The sequence below is a fragment of the Triticum dicoccoides genome, chromosome 2B (assembly GCF_002162155.2).
Source record: "Triticum dicoccoides isolate Atlit2015 ecotype Zavitan chromosome 2B, WEW_v2.0, whole genome shotgun sequence".
Classification (NCBI taxonomy): Eukaryota; Viridiplantae; Streptophyta; class Magnoliopsida; order Poales; family Poaceae; genus Triticum; species Triticum dicoccoides.
The window spans coordinates 287,328,197-287,351,546 of record NC_041383.1 but is presented as its reverse complement, the minus strand read 5'-3'; positions in this window follow the sequence as shown (position 1 = coordinate 287,351,546).

Genomic DNA, 23,350 nt, shown 5'->3' with positions numbered 1-23,350 from the left:
ACGCCAAATCGAGCCACAGGCCAGACACCTTTCGCTCTAGTCTATGGAGCAGAGGCAGTTCTCCCCACGGAACTCGTATACGGGTCACCTCGAGTGCTCACTTATGATGAGCTTGAGCAAGAGCAGTTGCGACAAGATGACGCGCTGCTCCTTGAGGAGGACCGTCTTCAGGCCGCTGTATGAGCTGCTCGATACCAGCAAGCTTTGCGCCGCTACCATAGCCGCAAAGTTAATGCCAGAAGTTTCGAGGAAGGCGACCTTGTTCTTCGGCGCGTTCAGTCCGCCAAGAATTCCAACAAGTTGGCGCCGAAGTGGGAAGGCCCTTACCGGGTGAAATGAGTCACTAGGCCTGGCGCTGTCCGCCTTGAGACCGAAGATGGCATTCCGGTGAGCAACTCCTGGAACATTAAGCATCTTCGTAAGTTTTACCCGTAGGGCGCGGTTGCCGGAACCTTTTTCAGCAACCACCTTTTGTACAAGTCTTGCCGATGTTGCATGTAATCCTTTGTACGAAGCCGGGCGCAGACCCCGTGCATAATTAAAGCTCATGTGCTCCGCACATCTTGTCAATTTCATGCTTTCTACTTTCTTTTGCATGCGCTATCTCACACTTTGTGCAGCACCTACCCCCGGTAAGCAATAACGAGCCGTAAGGCTCCATATCTTTATTTTCTCTTCTTTCTTTTTCTCAAAAAGGAAAGGAAGGTTCCCTCGCCCACAAGTTTGCCGGGGGGAAAGGAGAAGATAAGGGTGTGGACCAAGCATCGTTCAAGGAAGTTTCGCCTTACCGGGAAGCAAACGACAGAAAAGCTAAGTTGCCAAAGTTTGAGCAATCAGTTTTAATTTTTAAGTTATCTTCCTCGAAGGACCGTGCTTTGTATGGAAAACCTGTGTGCGGAGGAACCAACTCATAGCTAGTTGTGCCCTTACTTGGTTTCGAGTCCGCTCAACAACTTAAGTGAGCTGCGACTAGTTGCGACAAGGTTTCTTGTCGGTAGCGGCACCGCCAGCAGGCTGCTGACGTCCCACACTCAGCGCTTGCGGCTAAGGTGCCTGCGCCGACAAGTTCCCTAAAAGCGTAGGGCAAAAACATACAAAGGAAGGAATCAAGTAAAGGAAATAACATAGCAATCGCTAACCCAAAGAGAGTCATATTACAAGATAGCTTGTCGCAGCTCTAACAGATTGTTCTCATAACATGACCAGCAGCGACAAGAAAAAGAGAAAAAGGGCGGCCTAATCTACGCGATCGCCCTCAACCCTCTTGATCCCGCTCACCTTGTCCACAATGGGTGCGACAAGGGCCTTGGGCGCTTCCAGATCAGCATCCGGCGGCAAGGTCCTGAGGACGTTGGTGAGGTTGAGGCCTGGGTTGCGGAAGGCCACCTTCACCAGCACCTTTTGAAGAGCTCCCGCGCATATCTTGCGTGACTCGTCGGCCAGCTGCTTTGGGATCTTCTCCCGGGGTCGCTGGAGGGCCGTCGCCACGCCTTTGAAGAACAAGCTGAGCTTGGCGCTGGGTTGGAGGTGCTCATCGGAGGAATACCCGAGATCCTCCATCCCTAGCTGCGCCAGCTCCCTGTCGATGGCTGCGGCAACACCCACGATCTCTCCCACGACACCGCATTCGACGCGTGCCGTTCGAGGAGGGAACGGTGGATACAGAGAGAGATACGGCGTAACCCAGGCCGCGCGTGCCCGTGCCCTGTTTTGGGCCTGGCCCAACAGCGCTCGGCACCGTGTGTGGCCCAGGCCCGGGGGCTCCTGTCGGTGTACTAGAGTATGGGGTACCCTAGTATCCTGAACTTGTGCATGGGCAGTTGCAGCACCCCGCGGCAAGGCTTGCCGGGTGACCGCCAAGGTCCTCTGTGGTTCCTTTGGAGCCATTCAAGAACAAAGTATTCAAGCCAAGGAGACAAGGCCCCGGCAAGAGGAGCTTGCCGGGAAGGCCAACCAAGGCATCTCAAGGAACTTGCCGCGACGCGCCATGCGTCCCGGCGAGGCCCGGTGAGAGACAAGCTTCCGGACGCGACAAGACAACGACCGCGGCAAGGCGCTTGCCGCGGCAAACTACCACTCTGTACCCGCGCTCCAGCACATCCACCAACGTGTCACCCTGGGGCCTTTCCAGGCGCGCGTGGCAAGAGGCTGTGCAGCCAGCGGTGCGCGGTGGCAAACGACGCTGACAAGACTGCCATCGTGGCGAGCGGTGGCGTCCCTGACGGTCCCTTTTTGCACTATTTGGGTGACACAGATGGGCATTTAATGCCTTTGTCCCCTACCGTCAGGGTTAGGTATGATGCACTATACAGGTGGTTGTACCAACCACAATTCCTTTTCCATTTTTACCCTTATCTACGTTGCCACCTGTCGGTGACCCCTTCAGCATATAAAAGGAGGCCCATGCGCAACGTAGAGGGAGGGGGGAAGGCAGAAAGACACTCGCGCTCGGTCTCGTTAGCAGCTAGTGTGTACTGTAGCACTCAGCGCTCCCGAGCAAGAACTCAATACACTCAGACATGCAGCAGTAGGAGTGTTATCTCTCTGGAGAGCTCCGAAGCTGGGTAAATTGCTCGTGTGCTTCGCCTCGATCCGCTCTTCGTGCGATCTCCGCCCCCCGCCGAACCGAAAGGGACTCGGTCCGCCGGTCCCATAGGTGTTCGTGGATCAGTTTCCCCGACATTGAGTCTAGCGATATGATCGTTCAACGGAATATTCTCCTGCATGAGATACTTCTTATGTATGCGAGCTAACTCAATCATCTTGAAAGCTTCAATATCTGTTGGAGTGAAAAGGTTTGGTAAAGGTTGAGGGATGTCTTCTTCTTTCACCGCCAGGGCTTGAACCTCCATGGCCTTCTTGATCCCTTCATCCTTGTTGATCTCTTCTGGTTCTTCTCTTTTCAGCTCTATCTTCAATAGCCAAGAATCCTTGTCTTCGTTGTCTGAATCTGCAACAGGGACAGCTCGAAACAAAAAAAGAGGATATTTGCGTGATACTTTGGTCAAAACCTTCGGGAGTATATATAATGAGTTTTTACCGACCAAAATATGTAACGTGCAAGAAAAAGGAGTCCGGGAGGCACATGAGGTGCCCACAAGACAGGGGGGGCGCCGAGTAGGGGGGTGTGCCCTCCACTCTCATGGGGGCCTCATGTCCCTTTCAGACTACTTCTTTCTTCCTAAAATTCTTAAATATTCCAAAACTGATAAAAACTGTCATTGGAGTTGTTTTGGAGTCAGTTTACTTATCGTACCACATACCTATTCCTTTTCGGAGTCTGGAACGTTCTGGAAAGTGTCCCTTATGTATTCCTCTAGGGTTACGGTTTCAACAATATTAGTTTCAACATTGATAGGATTACCTGAAATATAATGTTTAATTCTTTGACCGTTTACCACCCTCGGACTTGTGCCTTTGAAGTTGTTGATTTTTATGGGACCAGAACGATAGACCTCCTAGATAATGTAGGGACCTTCCCATTTTGAGAGAAGTTTTCCTGCAAAAAAATTTAAACGAGAGCTTAATAATAACACATAATCTCCTACATTAAACTCACGCTTTTTGTATCCTTTTATCATGCCAGCATTTGACTTTTTCTTTGAATAGTTTGGCATTCTCATAGGCTTGAGTTCTCCATTCATCAAGTGAGCTAATATCAAACAACTTTTCTCACCGGCAAGTTTGAAGTCATAGTTGGGCTCTTTAATAGCCCAATATGCCTTATTTTCAAGTTCAAGAGGTAAATGACATGCTTTTCCATAAACCATCTTATATGGAGACATACCCATAGGATTTTTGTATGCAGTTCTATAGGCCCATAATGCATCATCAAGTTTTTTGGAAAAATTCTTTCTAGATCTATTCACATTCTTTTGCAAGATTAATTTGAGCTCTCTATTGCTCAACTCTACTTGACCACTAGATTGCGGATGATAAGGAGATGCGATTCTATGATTAACATGATACTTAGCAAGCATCTTATGGAAAGCACCATGAATAAAATGTGAACCACCATCGGTCATAAGATATCTAGGGACTCCAAACCTCGGAAAAATAACTTCTTTACGTATTTTAATAGAAGTGTTATGATCAACACTACTAGTTGGAATAGCTTCTACCCACTTAGTAACGTAATCAACAACAACTAAAATATGTGTATAACCATTAGAGGTAGGAAAAGGTCCCATATAATCAAAGCCCCAAACATCAAACGGTTCAATAACAAGAGAATAATTCATAGGCATTTCTTGATGTCTACTAATGTTACCTATTCTTTGACATTCACCACAAGATAAGAAAAACTTACAAGCATCTTTGAAGAGAGTAGGCCAATAAAACCAGATTGTAGTACCTTGTGTGGAGTTCTATCTCTAGCGTGGTGTCCTCCATAGGATTCAGAGTGACACTTGCATAAGATCTGTTCATGTTCATGCTCACGCACACAACGTCTAATAACACCATCTACTCCTTTATAAATGTGTGGGTCATCCTAGAAGTAATGTCTTAAATCATAAAAGAACTTTTTCTTTTGCTGGTATGTGAAACTAGGCGGTACAAATTTAACAAGACTGTAATTAGCATAATCAGCATACCAAGGAGCAATACGAGAAGCATTAACGATCACTAATTGTTCATCGGGAAAGCTATCATCAATAGGTAGTGGGTCATCAAGAACATTCTCTAACCTAGACAAGTTGTCTGCAACGGGGTTCTCAACTCCTTTTCTATCAATAATATGCAAATCAAATTCTTGGAGCAAGAGAACCCATCTAATGAGTCTAGGCTTAGCATCTTTCTATTCCATAAGATATTTAATAGCAGCATGATCAGTGTGAATAGTAACTTTGGAATCAACAATATAAGGTCTAAACTTATCACATGCAACACAACTGCTAAGAATTCTTTTTCAGTAGTAGCATAATTTCTCTGGGAAGTATCAAGAGTCTTACTAGCATACTGGATAACATTCAATTTCTTATCAACTCTTTGGCCTAGAACAGCACCTACAGCATAATCACTAGCATCACCCATAATTTCAAGAGGTAAATTCCAATCAGGTGGCTGAACAGTAGGTGAAGTGATCAAGGCTTTCTTAAGTATTTCAAATGCTTCTACACAATCATCATCAAAGACAAAAGGAATATCTTTTTGCAATAAATTAGTCAGAGGCCTAGAGATTTTAGAAAAATCCTTAATGAAACTCCTATAAAAACTGACATGACCAAGGAAACTTCTTATACCTTTTATGTCCTTGGGACATGGCATCTTTTCAATAGCATCAACTTTGGCTTTATCAACTTCAATACCTCTCTCAGAGATCTTATGCCCCAAGACAATGCCTTCATTAACCATAAAGTGACACTTTTCCCAATTCAGGATGAGACTAGTGTCTTCGCATCTCTGCAAAACTTGATCAAGGTTGCTCAAACATCAAAAGAGGATCCATAAACGGAGAAATCATCCATGAATACCTCACAAATCTTTTCGAAGAATCAGAGAATATAGCCATCATGCATCTTTGAAAGGTAGCAGGTGCATTACATAAACCAAAAGGCATACATCTATAAGAAAAAGTACCAAAAGGGCAAGTAAAAGTAGTTTTAGATTGATCCTTCGCTAACACAGGTATTTGAGAGAAACCAGAATAACCATCTAGAAAGCAGAAATGAGTGTGTTTGGATAGTCTTTCTAGCATTTGATCAATAACCATCTAGAATAACCATCTAGAAAGCAGAAAGGTAAAGGGTAATGATCTTTCTTAGTAGCTTTATTTAACTTACGGAAATCAATTACCAACCTATAACCTGTAATAATTCTTTGCGGGATCAATTCATCTTTATCATTAGGAACAATGGTAATACCTCCCTCTTTAGGAACACAATGGACAGGGCTTACCCATTCACTATTAGCTACGGGATAAATAATACTTGCCTCAAGGAGCTTTAGTATCTCCTTTCTTACCACTTCTTTCATCTTGGGATTTAGTCATCGTTGAGGATCTCTAACTGGTTTGGCATCATTCTCCAATTTAATTTTGTGTTGGCATAACGTGGGACTAACGCCCTTAAGATCATCCAGAGTATATCCAATAGCTGCTCGGTGCTTCTTCAGAGTTTTCAATAATCTTTCTTCTTCTTGCTATGAAAGGTTAGCACTAAAAATAACAGGATATATTTTCTTTTCATCAAGATAAGCATACTTAAGATTATTAGGTAATGGTTTGAGTTCAAGCGCGGGATCACCCTTGGGTGGAGGAGGATCCCCAAGAATTTCAATGGGAAGGTTATGTTTCAGCATAGGTTCCTATTTAAGGAACACTTCATCTATTTCCCTTCTTTCCTTCATAAACATATCATTTTCATGGTCTAGCAAATATTGCTCTAATGGATCAGTAGGAGGCACGGCAATGGAAGCAAGACCAATAATCTCATCCTTACTAGGTGGTTCCCTATCACGAGGTTGTCTATGAAACTTAGCAAAATTAAACTCATGAGACATACCATCTATGCCAACGGTGACAATATCTTTTTCACAATCAATCTTAGAACTAGTTGTATTCAAGAAGGGTCTACCAAAAATAATGGGACAAAAATCATCTTGTGGGGAACCAAGAACAAGAAAATCAGCAAGTTATTTAACCTTCCCACACAAAACTTCAACATCTCTAACAATCCCAAAGGTTTGAAAGATATCCCTATTACCAAGCTTAATAGTAACATCAATGTCTTCTAATTCAATGGGTGCAATGTCATGCATAATTTCTTGATATCAGGTATAAGGTATTGCACTACCACTAGCACCCATATCACATAAGCCATGATAACAATGATCTCCTATTTTAACAGAAATAACAGGCATGCCTACGACAGGTCTATGTATCTTAGTATCGGGTCTAGCAATATTAGGAGTCTCACCACATAAATAAATAACATGCCCATCTAAATCATCATCCAAGAGATCTTTAGCCATAGCAATACTAGGTTCAACATTAATTTTCTCAGGAGGTGTATAAGTCCTAGTATTACTCTTACGAACAACATTCGAAGCTTTAGCATGATCTTTTATCCTAACATGAAAAGGAGGTTTCTCAACATAAGTAGTAGGAACAATAGGATCACTATAGGTGATAGTCTTTTCTTCAACTGTAATAGGTGCAACTACTTTAACTTCAACGGGAGGATTATATTTAAACCACTTCTCTTTAGGGAGATCAATGTGAGTAGAAAAAGATTCATAGAAAGAAGCTACCATCTCAGATTCAAGTCCATACTTAGCGCTAAATCCACGAAAAGCATTGGTATTCATAAAAGAATTAACACAATCGAACTTAGGTGTCATACCTAACTCCTTACCATCGTCAGAACCCCAATCTTCAGAGTTGCATTTAATTCTTTCCAATAAGTCCCATTTGAAATCAATAGTCTTCAGCATATAAGAACCAGCATAGGAAGTATCGAGCAGGTTGCGATTATCAAGAGAAAGTCGAGCATAAAAGTTCTGAATAATCATTTCCCGAGAGAGCTCATGATTGGGGCATGAATATAACATTGACTTAAGCCTCCCCCAATCTTGAGCGATGCTTTCTCCTTTGCGAGGCCAGAAATTATATATGTAATTACGATCACGATGAACAAGATGCATAGGATAGAACTTCTGGTGAAATTCCAACTTCAATCGCTTATAATTCCAAGATCTCGTATCATCACATAGCCTATACCATGTCAATGCATCTCCCTTCAAAGATAAAGGGAAGACCTTCCTTTTGACAACATCATCGGGAATACCTGCAAGCTTAAATAATCCACAAACTTCATCCACAAAGATAAGGTGTAAATCGGGATGCAATGTTCCATCTCTTGCAAATGGATTAGCTAGCAGTTTCTCTATCATACCCAAAGGAATCTCAAAGTAAATATTTTCATAAAGTTCAGTAGGTTGAGGAGCAACTCTTTGCTCTTCTGGTCGGGGTGAAGATACCCCGAACAAGCCACTCAAAGGATTAGTTTCCATAGTGACAAGTAACAGAAAATTTCAGCACACCAAATAAATGTTTCCTTACCAAGTTCCACTCACCAAAAGCGCTACACTCCCCGGAAACGGCGCCAGAAAAGGGTCTTGATGAACCACAAGTATAGGTGATCTATCATATTCCTTTAGATAAGTAAGAGTGTCGAACCCAACGAGGAGCAAAAGGAAATGATAAGCGGTTTTCAGTAATGTTTTCTCTGCAAGCACTGAAATTGTAGGTGATAGATAGTTTTGTGATTAGATAAATAATAACGAGTAACGAGTTAATAAAGTAAATAAATTGCAGAAAGGTGGCCCAATCCTTTATGTAGCAAAGGATAAGCCTGGACAATTTCTAATAATGAGAAAGGATCTCCCGAGGACACATGGGAATTATCGTCAAGCTAGTTTTCATCACGTTCATATGATTCGCGTTCGGTACTTTGATAATTTGATATGCGGGTGGACCAGTACTTGCGTACTGCCCTTACTTGAACAAGCATCCCACTTGTGATTATCCCCTATTTCAATCGTCCGCAACTACAAAAGAACTATTAAGGTAAACCTAACAACATCATTAGCCATATGGATCCAAATCAGCCCCTAACGAAGCAACGCATAAACTAGGGTTTAAGCTTCTGTCACTCTAGCAACCCATCATCTACTTATTACTTCCCTATGCCTTCCTCTAGGCCCAAATAATGGTGAAGCGTCATGTAGTCGATGTTCACATAACACCACTAGAGGAAAAGACAACATACATCTCATCAAAATATCGAACGAATACCAAATTCACATCACTACTAATAGTAAGACTTCACCCATGTCCTCATGAACAAACGTAACTACTCACAAAGCATATTCATGTTCATAATCACAGGAGTAATAATATGCATAAAGGATCTGAACGTATGATCTTCTACCAAGTAAACCAATTAACATCAACTACAAGGAGTAATCAACACTACTAGCAACCCATAGGTACCAATTTGTGGTTTTGATACAAGATTGGATACAAGAGATGAACTAGGGTTTTGAGAGGAGATGGTGCTGGTGAAGATGTTGATGGAGATTGACCCCCTCCTGATGAGAGGATCGTTGGTGATGACATTGGTGATGATTTCCCCCTCCTGGAGGGAAGTGTCCCCGGCAGAAAAGCTCCGCCGGAGCCCTAGATTGATTCCGCCAAAGTTTCGCCTCGTGGCGGCAGAGTTTCATCCCGTAAGCTCGCCCATGATTTTTTCCAGGGTAAAAGCTCTGATATAGCAGAAGATGGACACCAGAGGCCCACCAGGGGGCCCGGGAGAGAGGGGCGCGCCCAGTAGGGGGGGGCACCCTCCACTCTCCTGGACAGGGTATGTGCCCCCTGGTGTATTTCTTTCGCTCAATAATTCTTAGGAATTCCAAAAACATGTTTCGTGGAGTTTCAGGATTTTTGGAGTAGTGCAGAATAGGTTTCCAATGTTTGCTCCTTTTCCAGCCAGAATTCGAGCTGCCGGTATTCCCCCTCTTCATGGTAAACCTTGCAAAATAAGAGAGAATAGCCATAAGTATTGAGATATAATGTGTAATAACAGTCCATAATGCAATAAATATCGATATAAAAGCATGTTGCAAAATGGACGTATTGTTTTTCTTCTCGCATCTCGAAGTACAAATAATTCTCTGTTTTCTTCTTAAGTGGAGTTTTGCATTTCTTCGTTCTTCTCAGCTATTCGGGCATTTGGTTGTGGTACAATTTCACCTCAAGTTTTGAGATGTTTTTGATAAGTTCACAACAAGCTTATTCTTTCATTGTTGATTTTCTCAACAACTCCATTCAATCCTTCCTTCTAAGTTCTTTTCATTCCATTCTTTCAATTCTTTCGGAGGCATTGTGTTGTTCATCTCGTCAAGTGTCATCCCATCTTGTGTAGTTCATGTTCTATTCCTTCCATCTTCGGCCGGAGTGCTGCCGGAATTCTTTCCTCTTTTTCTGTTTCTACCTTGTTCTAACTGGAGTGGTTTCAGATACTATCGTATTCCGTGAGCTTTTGATTCTCGTCATACTTGTCATTCCTCTTTTCTACCCGAGTTCTCTCGACTTTGTTCATTTTCTCTCTTGCGTTCTTGCTTCACCTCATCCTTTTCTCTTCCGTCTCGTTCCTAGTATCTCGGGACGAGATCTCTTGTTAGTGGAGGAGAGTTGTAACGCCCCGAGTCCGATGCGCCAAGTGTCTTCCAGCTATTCGCCTTCGTTGCCATGTCATTTCTTGCATGTTGCATCTTGCCATGTCATCATCTGCATTTCATCTGCATGTTTTTTTTCAAAACTTGCATCCCTTCGGGTTTCCCCGGTTCTCTCCGTTGTCCGTTCTGAGCCCAACCACACTCGCACGCACCCGTCGCCCCTCTCAGACCTTGTTTCGTGAGCGGGAGGAAAACGTTCTCGGAATGGACCGAGATTTGCCGAGTGGCCTTGGTATAAAACCGGTAGTCCGCATGTCATATTTCGTTCCGTTTGGAGGTCGTTTGATGCCCCAACGGTTAACCGAGTTAACCGAAACCCCTCTCTCTTTGCAGCCCAACACCCCTTTCACACAGCCTACCTAGCCCATCTAAACCCCCTCCATTCTCTCTGCCGTTCGATCACGATCGTGTGGGCGAAAACCGCACCCCATTTGGACTCTCCTAGCTCCCTATGCCTATAAATTAGCCCCCTCCCCCGAAATTTCGGGCAAACCCTAGCTTTCTTCCTCATCCCGCCGTCGGACATGTCCATCCCGCACCAGACGTGTCCGCGCCGCCGCTCCTCGCCCAATCCTGCGCCGACACGTCACCCCGCCACCGTCTCCACGACGCCGGCCCTCCCGACCTAGATCAGGGCCCGGACGAGCCCGTGCGCCGCCGCCCGTATTCCCCGTGCGCTCGGATCGCCCCTCGCCGGTGTTCATTGTCCGCCGCCACCTCGACCCCATCGGAGCACGCCACCATCTTGCCGTACCCTTGCCGCCCCAGGTCAACGGCCACGCGTCCGTCTCCATCCCCTTCTTCCTCCTGGTCCGATCTCTCTCTCACCTCGCTCCCTCTCTCTTCTCCCAGCAGGACCTGCCGCCACCGCCCTGTGAAGCTCCGCCACCGATGCCAGGAACGGAGACCCCGCCCCGTTCTCCACCAGACCCGGCCGGCTTTGGCCGTCCCTGCCGCCGTCCTGCCGCCCTCGAGGCTTGCCGGAGCCTCAAGGTGAGCCGCCGCCTCCATGCCTCACTCCCGATCCGATCGGGAGGAGGAGGACGTCCCCGTCGGCCGGCCTCGTGGGCCCGCATGGACAACCGCTTCCCGTCTGGCCCAGATCCAGGCCCAGCGCCAGCCCTCCTTGCCTCTTTCTTCCTGCGCCGAGCCTGCTATGTGAGCCCCCTTCTAGATCCCGCCCGAGCGTCATTTAGTTTACCCACACTGGTCTGTTTTTTTGGAAGTCCCAGATTGTCAACACCATGTGCATCTATTTGACATGCCATAACTTGTTGTTCTTTCCTCCATTTTGCGTGCATCATATGTCAAAATGTTCATTGTGAGATGCTCTACATTTCGTTCTACTGTGCCATGCTTGTTTGAGTTCATATTGATGCCCTAATCATCATTGCAAGAGTGCTATAGGATGTTAACCTGCTGAGACTGTTATAACTTGCTGTTTTCTCATTTTCGTTGCATTTTCTATGTGCATCTTTTGAGGATGATGTCTACATGTTTTAGGAGCATATTCATGCCATCTTTACAGTGGCGCAGTCGATGTATTTGTTTGAGTATTGTAGTGAGTGAATCAAGCTCGTGAAGTAGGGTACTTGTTGTTACTGTTTTGCTAGGCTGAAACTGCTATATCATGTTGCTATGTTTGATTGACACTACCATCCATTATAAGCATAATATGGAGATGATCACTAAGAATGTTCTGCTATAAATGTTATGCTCTTTCAATCCATGCCCTTGTTTGCATTTATATCCTGCTGTAGCTTGTCGTTATCATGCTCCAAAGTTGATAAATAATGTTGTTGTCATGGTGTTAACATTAAGTTCACTTTTGCCATGTGTTTTTCTAGTGATCCATGCACCCTATGACTATGCTATTGCCATTTTTTGCTCCATAAATGTGTCTTCTTACTGTTGGTCTCCTTTTCATGACATGAAATGCTCTGTGGTGAGTTGTACAAGCTCACAACATGCCTACTTATCATTGTTCCTGCCATGTATTGTTATTTTCACTGTCTGAATCTGTCATATTACTTGCTCCATCTCCTTCTTCCTCCTGGCCCGTTCTCACTCTCACCTCGCTCTCTCTCTCTCCTCCCTGCAGGACCTGTCGTCGCCGTCCCGTGAAGCTTCGCCACTGATGCCGGGAACGGAGATCCCGCGCCGTTCTCCACCTGACCCGGTCGGCTTTGGACGTCCCCGCCGCCGTCTTGCCGCCCACGAGGCTCGCCGGAGCCTCAAGGTGTGCCGCCGCCGCCATGCCTCATTCCCGATCCGATCGGGACGAGGACGACGTCCCCGTCGGCCCGGCCTCATGGGCCCGCGTGGACCACCGTTTCCTGTCCGTCCCAGATCCAGGTCCAGCGCGGGCCCGCCTTGCCTCTTTCTTCCTAGGTTGATCCCGCTATGTGAGCCCCCTTCTAGATCCCTCCCGAGCGTCATTTAGTTTACCCGCGCTCGTCTGTTTTTTTCGAAGTCCCAGATTGTCAACACCATGTGCATCTGTTTGACATGCCATAACTTGATGCTCGTTGCTCCGTTTTGCATGCACGATTTGTCAAAATATTCACCGTGAGATGCTCTACATTTCATTCCACTGTGACATGCTTGTTTGAGTTCATCTTGATGCCCTAATCATCGTTGCAAGAGTGCTATAGGATGTTAACCTGCTGAGACTATTATAACTTGCCGTTTTGTCATTTTCGTTGCATTTTGTGTGTGCATCATTTAAGGATGATGTCTACATGTTTTAGGAGCATATTCATGCCATCTTTATAGTAGCACAATCCATATATTTTTGTGAGTCTTGTAGTGAGTTCATCAAGATCGTGAATAGGGTACTTGTTGTTACTGTTTTGCTAGGCTGAAACTGCTATATCATATTGCTATGTTTGATTGACGCTACCATCCATTATATGCATAATCTGGAGATGATCACTAAGGATGTTTTGTTTTAAATGTTATGATCTATCCATCCATGCCCTTTTTGCATTTATAGCCTGCTGTAGCTTGTCGTTATCATGCTCCAAAGTTGCTAAATAATGTTGCTGTCAGCCTGTTAACATTAAGTTTAGTTTTGCCATGTATTTTGCTAGTTATCCATGCACCCTATGACTATGCTATTGCCCTGTTTAGCTCCATATACATGTCTTCTTACTGTTGCTCACCTTGTCAATCCATGAAATGCTCTGTTCTGAGTTGTACAAGCTCACCAACATGCCTACTTATCGTTGTTCCTGCCATGTACTGTTATTTTCACCAAGTTTGAATCTGTCATATTACTTGCCATGTTTCCATGAATGCTACCATGTTTTCTGTTGACCTTTAGAATAAGTTCAGTAATGAAGTGTTGTTAAGTGCTTTTAGTACTAGCGCGTAATTCTTAAGTTTGCCATGATAGCTTACTGTAACTTCTATTTTGCCAGCTCTAAACATTGCAACCAGATGTTAATTTCTGTCATGTCCAGTGAATTTCCGCCGTCTGTGAAACTGTTATTACTTGCAATCTTGCCATGTCCCATTCAGCATATTCTAATGGTTTTTGGAGATACCTTTAAGCTTCATTTTTACATCACGCCCATGCCTCCTATTTTCATGTTGGGGTGTTGTAGCATATTTCCATGATGCTTCCAAGATGCCTAGTTGCTGTTTTGGACAGATTGTTGTTATATCTTGTTTGGATTGTATGTGTTGCACCGTTGCTCCGTTTGGAGTGTGCTCTATACGAAATTTGTTTAGTTTTGCATGAGGTTTCATATTACCTTGTTGCATCCATGTTTTGAGTGTGTTTGCTTAATGTTTGTATGCCTTTTGCATCAATGCCATGGTTAACTTGTTTTGCTCATATCTTCTAGGCCGTAGCTCCGAACTAAATGAACTTTATATGTAAGTTGACTAGAATTTCGTGTAGATCATCTTGGTGCATCTTAAATTGCTGTTTAACAACTTGAACATAAGGTTTATTTAGATATGGACCAATTTCGAATTTTTCATATGAGGACTTACCGAAATTGTTACATGTTGTTTCCGGCCTCATTTAAACTTGCTTTGATGTGTTGCTCTTGTATGCATCATCACTTGCAATGAGTAGCTGCATGTAGTTTTGTCATGCGTCATGCTTGGTTGTCCATCATGTCTTGTCTATGTGTTGTGTGTTTACCTTGTTGTTTGCTTTTTTCGGTTGTGCTCCTTCTCGATAGATCCTGTTTCGTTGCGATTGTGAGGATTCGTTCGTCTACGTTGGTTCGTCTTTGTGGCTTCATCTTCTTCATGGACTCGTTCTTCTTCCTAGCGGGATTTCAGGCAAGATGACCGTCACCTTGGATCTCACTACTATCATTGCTATGCTAGTTGCCTCGTTCTATCGCTATGCTGCGCTACCTATCACTTGTTATCAAGCCTCCCAAATTGCCTTGTCAGCCTCTAACCTTTTCACCCTTCCTAGCAAACCGTTTTTTGGCTATGTTACCCGCTTTTGCTCAGCCCTTCTTATAGAGTTGCTAGTTGCAGGTGAAGATGAAGTTTATTCCTGGTGTTTTGTTCCACTATTGCCGCCCAAGTTTCCGTCATACCGGTGTTACGTTCCTTAATTTTGCGTTCCTTATGCGATTGGGTGTTATGGGAACCCCTTGACAGTTTGCCTTGAATAAAACTCCTCCAGCAAGGCCCAACCTTGGTTTTACATTTGCCTCACCTAAGCCTTTTTTCCCTTGGGAGTCGCGCTCCTGAGGGTCATCTCATTTTTACCCCCCCCCCCCGGGCCAGTGCTCATCGTGAGTGACCTGTCAGCCACCGGTGGCCACCAGGGGCAACTCTGGGCTGGCCTACCGGAAGTTTGGCCAATCCGGTGTGCCCTGAGAATGCGATATGTGTAGCTCCTATCGGGATTTGTCGGCACATTCGGGCGGTTTTGCTGGTCTTGTTTTACCATTGTCGAAATGTCTTGTAACCGGGATTTTGAGTTTGACCAGGTCTTCCTAGGAGAAGGAATATCATTCATTGACCGCGAGAGCTTGTGATGGGCTAAGTTGGGACACCCCTGCGGGGTATAAACTTTCGAAAGCCATGCACGTGGTTATGTGGCAGATGGGAATTTGTTAATATCCGGTTGTATTGAACTTGACACTTGACTTAATTAAAACGCATCAACCGCGTGTGTAGCCGTGATGGTCTCTTTTCGGCGGAGTCCGGGAAGTGAACACGGTTTTTGGTTATGTATGAACGTAAGTAGTTTCAGGATCACTTCTTGATCACTTCTAGCTTCTCGACCGTTTCGTTTGCTTCTCTTCTCGCCCTTATTTGCGTATATTTGTCACCATATATGCTTAGACGCTGCTGCAACCTCACCACTTATCCTTTCCATACCAATTAAGCTTTGCTAGTCTTGATACCCATGGTAATGTGATTGCTAAGTCCTCGTGGGTCACAGATTATTACAACAACAGTTGCAGGTATAGGTATTGTGATGATGAGGACACGGGAGCAATGTTACTTGTTTTGGCGTTCTTCTTCTACTTCTTCTTCGATCAGGGGATAGGTTCCAGGTCGGCAGCCTGGGCTAGCAGGTTGGATGTCGTTTGAGCTTCTGTTTGTGTTTCATCCGTAGTCGGATGTTGATCTTATGGAGGATGTATTGATGTATTATTGCGGCATTTGTATGCCTTGTATGTATCCCCATCTATTATGTAATGTTGATGTAATGATATCTAGCTTGCGGAAGCGTCTCTGATATGCGCTTCTATCCTTGGTGGGACCTTCGAGTTCCTTTAGGATAGGGTCGCATATTGGGCGTGACACTTGTGTCCTCTGTCAGCAGAAACATATGCAGTAATTACCATGAATAACATTAGTGCATTACTTACACTTAAGTTGCGGAGGAAGATTGGAAATTGTTCTTTGTCTATGATATAATCTTTCCATGAAGGAAAGATGCACACAAAGTTCCTGACAACAATATGTGCTTTGTCTTGTAAACTGGGAAGAAGTGGAACATGAGTACTATTTGCTGCAATTGGGGCTCTCTCTCATTCGAAAAGGGATTTGGCAACTGGATTTGGTTTACTCTCTACTGGAATGGATGTTTCGCGTCGTAGAGGTGGTGCTATGTCAACTGGCATCATCATATTGTTTTGCGGCAGTTGGGGTCTTCTGAGTTGGGGCATCAGTGATGGCCAGTGTAGTAGGGCTAGAGTTTGCTAGAGTTGTGGTCGTGTTTTCTGGGTCTGGTGATATTGCAACTACACCTAATGGGCTATTTGATTTATCAGGTGTCACTACCTTTTCCAAATAATTTGTTCATGCTCCTCCGTGATCAGCAATCGCCCTCTTCCTTTTGAACGTATGATACACAACAACAACATTTGAATGGATAAATATGGTATGATGGCAGATGGAATATGCACTAAAAATGGATATGCAGGGCATATTCACATACACAAAGTGTAAACTAAGCTAATTGAAGTGAAACAAAGTAGAATCAATGCAAAGCATCAGTTGCAAGATATGTGCGACGAATATAACCTTGGAAAGTTAGAGCAAGCACCTTGATGGGTGAATAAAATATGGCATCTGCCTCTCACTCCTCCACTAGGGAGCTACATTGACTTAGGTCTCCCTCTAGCTCAGAATCACTGTTAGGTTCATATTCTGAGCATGAATATGTAGGTGGAGAGCGTTTGCATTGCATTGCATCCAGACTTGATTTCAGTCCCTTAATGCCAAGTTTGACAGCCATGGCATTGTTCTGCTTTATTCTTTTCATGCGCGCAAGTTCATAATCATTATGATGTTGTTCAGTTGAGATTCATGAGAACATAAAAAGTAGTCAAATTATCTATGGAATGGATTGCGGATTCAACTCGAAGAGTTTCTCCCTATAAACCCCTACACATGCAAAGTTCACCCCAACCATGCTGCCCAGACCACACACGGAAATACAAACCTCTTATGTCTCTATAACCGTCAGACACACATTTCAAAACTGAAGTAGGAACATTAGAATCATATCAAATTTGTATTTGAACAACTAAACTAAGGAATTATGAGTAGCATAATATTTAGCTTCAAGGGTGGAGTGCTGGTTGTGCGACACAAAGTAAGTAGGCAGATTGTATTCCATATAAAAGATCGTAGTCTATGTAAAAGGTGGAAATGACACTTTCTTTCTATACGATGCAGTGTTCATTGCCCACACATGAATGAAGAGATCACAACAAGAAATACTATTCACTCATGTCTGTGGTTCCAGTATTTTGAAACAGGGTCGTCCACCCTAAAAGAATATTGACAACAAATATGACAAAGCAAGCATAGATGTAGTGAATCAATCAGTACTTGTGAGCTTACTAGGACAAGTATGCAGAATTGTTACTGCAGTAAGAGACCGTCCAAAATCTGAATCAAGAAGTTGGTCTAGCCCTTATTGTTTGCAACTAATCGACGTGAATAATTGGATATCATGTTGAATGAGAAAGAAAGACAAGTAAAATTGTCAATAAACCTGGCCTGCAGTAGTAATCTGGGTCAATGTCACTATGACCAACAATCGAAAATGACTAGTGTCTATTCCTAGGGCCAGAATTTTGAAACCCTGTGAACTCTACAGGTACTAAAGATTATTGAAATACGTCTGAACCATTAAGTGTAGGTAGCACTCAGTACACAACAAACCCTAATGACAATCCTACCTAATGAGTAATGAATCAATTAGAAAATGGGTGATGAGGAGTGGTTGCTGAGTGTTGAGGACATATCTCAGGATAAATCAGGTTGGCTTAGTGGCTGCAGCACGCCTGAGACTTGAACGTACTAGGAAGGTAGGCAAGGCGGTGTGCCCGGGCAGCGGTGACGCTATTGGGCGAGCGGCTCCTAACCTCCTATTAGTCCGACGTCTACTTCTAGAGTCATGCCGTCTGGGAACGGCAAGTAGCCAGCGAGGCAGGCGGCTGGGGGCGAGTAGAGATTGGAAGCACATAAGAACAGAGGGGAATCAGGCCCGGGCGACCCAAAATCCCAGGGTGGGCCACGGCCCACCGTTGGCACCCTCTGGTTACACACCCGAGCGGTGTACATGCATTTTTGAAACTAAGTTAGGAACATTTAGCGGACCAATTAAACGACTCTATTTTAATAATATCATATTCGCATTTGAATAACTAAGCCTGTTTAGCTTGACGGGTGGAGCAGTGTTGTTATGACACGAAGCACGTATGCTTATCATAAAAGGGGGAAACCCTTAGCATTTTTTCGAGCAAAGGAGGGTTTCCCCTTTGATTTCTACTAAAGAAATCACCACGGAACCCACATGATCAATTAAACCCTAAGCATGACCAATTAAACCCTACTATGACTGTGCCATGGCAGATTTAAAGCTGCAAACTGCAGAAATGCTATTTACCATCCATTGTTTGTTTCGAACTAAGGAATAAATTCTAAGAGCTAAAAAGAAAGTACAGTAACAAAGTTACAAACTATTTTCTAGTTGAGATCAAAAAATTGAGCAGATATGAAGTGGCATTGAAGGTGCCATGTAGGCATCGGGGGTGCGATGGTTGTCGGTGGCATTGAACCAGATCTACGACGGTAGATGGGTGCATTGGGGGATAAGTCCCGTTGCGGTGGACGGGAAGGTCGTGTGAGCGGCCCCGGCAAAGAGGCCGACTGCGCCGATGAAGCGAGAGGACGTGATGCAAGCCTCCTGGTCCTTCGTTGTGGATGAGAAACGTCCATCTCTAGCAGTGGACGTCGTGGTCTTGGTAGGAGCTCTGGCATGGTGGAGGACGGTGGAGATGGATGGGGTGGAGGACGGCGGCCATGGATGGGGTGGCGGATGGAGGAGGCTGGTGTGGGGATGATGTTCTAGGGCGGACGGTGTATGAATGGGAAAATGGAGGGAGAGGTACGGGGAACCATATTTCTGGGACGCGCCTATCTGAAATATGGAAAATTTGCGAACTTAGCCCCCGTTTACAATTTGGACGTCATGTTGGTTGGGGATAGGACGGTAATCTTGCATCTCCCTAATATTTTCCCAGAGCGATTTCGAGCGCGGAGAGGGTGTTTTGGCACCCACGGTTGGCGCCCATGGTGTATGAGCGGTGCTGATAGGTATGGTGGTTGTGTCACGTCTGAGAGAAGTTACGAACCTGCCCCTATTGAAAATATTTGCCTACATCGATTTCGGCCGAGTCGAGTTTGTTTTGCCGCCCACCGTGTATGAATGGGGAAATGGAGGGAGAGACAAACGTATCTCGGATGAGCTGAATCAAATGTGTTTTGCCGCCCATGTTTGGCGCCCACCTGCCAAAATGGGCTCAACAGCGGTGGTGTCACGTCTAGTTGAAGTTACTAACCTACCCCTATTGAGAGCAGTGGAAATCGGGCCAATGGATTGTCCGTGATAGGGGTAGGCAGTAATTTCCATCTCCCAAACACTGGCTTCAGGCAGCCGACGTGCGAGTGGACATTTTGCCGCTTATTTCATATTTTGGGACAATAAGCATCCACGCTTACCCTGGCAACTTAATTCGAATCCATTATGTATTCCTATACGGATCTTTATAAATCATTCTATGTGTTTTTTTATATCTTCAAAAGCATGACCAAGATGTATTCCACTGTCATATATGAATATGATTTACAAATGCCAATACTCAAATTCAGAAGCTAGAATCCAGTTTAAGGTGAATTCGAATATTTGAAACCACTTTATGTCCATCTCAAGTGTCACACGCATCATAATGTGTACTCCAATTTAGATATGTACACAAGCGATGTCTTAGGATTCAAAGTATCGAGTCAATCAACCAATAATGTACAAAACTAATAGACATATAAACACTTATAGAGTATATGGATCAATAATATAAACTAACATACATAAGCCAGGTCATTGTACTTTTTTTGCTAGAAGAGCATCCTTTTTTTAGCGGAGCTAGTACATCATCTTGGGCCTTCCAGATGCACTATACATTTTTTGCTAGAAGAGCATCCTTTTTTAGCGAAGCTAGTACAACATCTTGCCCTTTCATATGCATGCCACTTATGGACCATTTATTCTACTATTATTTTGGAAAGCACATTCAGCCTGATTAGCATATTTGTAGGTCTGTCATAGCAATAAAAATGAAATGTCTCTGAGTCTTATCAATTAATACAGACTTGTGCTAAAAAAATTACAATCCAAAAAAACAAAAAACAATAATTACATGATCTCTAAAACAAATGGTTTGATCGATTACATGAAAAAACAACACAAAGGTTATTCAGGAATGGAAAGACATTTCACCTATGATTTACCTAGTGGGAATTAAATTTCATTTTTTCCTTCAGGACCTTAACAATGTGGTCAGTCTCAGCTTGCTACATTTTGAAATCCACCAAATATTTAATGGTTGTCTTGAGTACTGCTTGTGATGTGTTGTTTGCGTCCTGAACATGTCAACTTCATCTCTAAGTGCAGAAGCAGAATCTCTTTCTACCAATAGTGTAGCCTCTAGAGCATCAGCAGTTTTAGCAATTCATGATGCATGATTGGGCCGGTGCAACTGTTGTGGGATGATACAACGTCCATGGGGACCTCTCTCTTTGATATTGGGCTAACCTATTTTGCCATTAAAGTTCCAATTGGATTCTGAAAATTTGAAGTTAGCAAAACATCTCTACTAGGAGTTATAATAGCAAATTAGTTAAACAAACAAGGAATTGAAGAATTTCAATTGGATGCTGAAAAGTAGTTATTATCATCATTGTAACTGGTTGCAGCAGTAAGGCAATTAAACAAACAAGTTTTGCAAAAGGTACCTGTCATGGCATTGGAGTTTCTCTTGGATCCTGAAAAGTTGAGTAGCGAGTAACGTGATTAGAGCAATCGGTTGTAGCAGCAAAGCAGTTAAACAACCAAGTTTTGCAAAAGGAACCTGTTGTGACATTGGAGTTTCTCTTGGATCCTGAAAAGTTGAGTAGTTAGTAACTTGATTAGAGCAACAAGTTACAGCAAAAAACCTGTTACGCAAATATATTTTTGGAAATATACCTACTTTGCAATTGGACTTCCAATTGGATCCTAAAAACATGAAGTTGGTAAGATGATTACATCAACAAGTTACAGCAGGAAACCAGGTAAACAAGGAAGTTTCTGAAAACATACATGTTGTGCCAACAGAGTTTCAGTTGGATCCTCCAAACTTGAATGTTAGGAATCATAAATAAAGTGTTGGAAGAGCCATAAGAAACTAACATCAAACTAGTAAAACCAACCAGTTTTGGCAACGTATTTAATTACGCATTAACTAGTAAAAATAACAAGTTCTTGGCAACGTATTAAAGTAACAAGTCGGTACCGTTTACCAGCAACACTGACATCTGTAAATTTCTTTGATGTAAGCAAAATGATTCCAACACACACATACACACACACACATATATATATATATGTATGTATATATACATATATAAGTTAAAAAGACGGTGTCCCTCATATAAGCCCGACATTTGTCTATCTATGAATATGCAAACATTACTAGTGCTACAAGTGATAACAGCAAACCGGTTAAACAAATAGGGTATCAGAACATAAATTGCACGTGAGTTCTACTGCACCCTATAAGTACATATGACCAGCTATCTACGTGCTTAAGTAGCTACTTAAGTTCAGACAAATAGGTAATTCTTAGCAGTAAGTATCAAACACATAGATAGGCGTAGTCTTTAGTAGGATTAACAGGCTATGGCAATATGTAATCAGTAGCAAACTAAATTAAGCCAAGCAACGTAATTGAACAATTTTGCAAAAAGTGGCTAACTAAAATTCCGAGAAGCAGGTAACTGAACTTATGTTAGCTCTTTGTACAGGCACACTTCAACTTCTCTTTCGCTTACAAGGTTCTACCAAGGAGTCCATGGCATCAATTGCTTGGATACACAGTCCCAATAATTCTTTCATCCCACACTGCATTGGTAAGTCAAATGGTTAATTTGATAAGATGGTGCGCCCTTGATATGTTCTATGAGGACAGGTTGTCAGACTAGTTGTATCCACACACAGCACACTAGCTCTTACTTCATATTTCATGCAATTACATTTGGCATATCGACATCTAAGCAATCTACAATAGGATGAAAAGACTGGCATCCTTCACATTATTGGCGAACTCAGTTCATAGAAACAAGCAATTCAACCATTCTATGGGTAAATCAGAAGCGCCACTGGAATATTTTTCAATACCCCAATCATACATGCAAAAAGGGGCGACACCACTGTAGGGGCTGGTATGGGCGGCCGCCTCGGGTGGATGGAAAGTGTGCACCTAGTCTGAGTCGTCCAGGTTGGCCCAAGCTAGTTTTGTTCGTCCCAACGCACAAGCAGGCAATGTAAAAAACGATGTAAAACATTTCAATTTGGATGGGCCAATAACATAATTGCAAGGCAGGCCCTATAGCAGGCTCGCAGCCCAAACGAATGCCTCCCTTATCGATCCATATAAGGAAAAATCCCAATTCGTTCACTCCAGCCTCCAGTCTGGTTCACTCCTAACCTAGCTGCTGCTGGACAGACCAACACGGCACTTCCACGCGCCCTCATTGGACGCCGGTCGCTGGGATTCAAGGGAATGGAATGACAAGAAGATGAAGATACAACCCTGGGTGTAGCAAGCATGGGAGGTAACGGCGGCTGCACGAACATGGCATCGAGCTTGCGCTAATGGACAGTCGAGCTTGCAAGAGTAGCATGTGCAACGAGCAGGTACATTACATCCCTGGTTGTATCTAATTCAACTGTTCAGTTTCTGGCCAATAGTTAAACTTAACGGTGTTGTAAAACTTCTTGTATGTAGGGAATCTATGAGAAAATGAAACCAATTTCTACTTATTTTATGACTCCCCAATCAATACTAAACTGATTGGACCCGATGTATCTAATCAAGTATCTAGTACAAACATACAAGCTCATGTTGTTCTTGATCCTGAAGCGTCTAACCACCAGAATCTAATGAAGGATTTGATGCTAACATTTTTACATGCTCCTGGTGATGAACATATAGTGTCTAATGAGAGATCTAATGCAAGCATTTTGCATGCTCCCATTGAAGGATTTAGTGTCTAATGAGGATCTGCT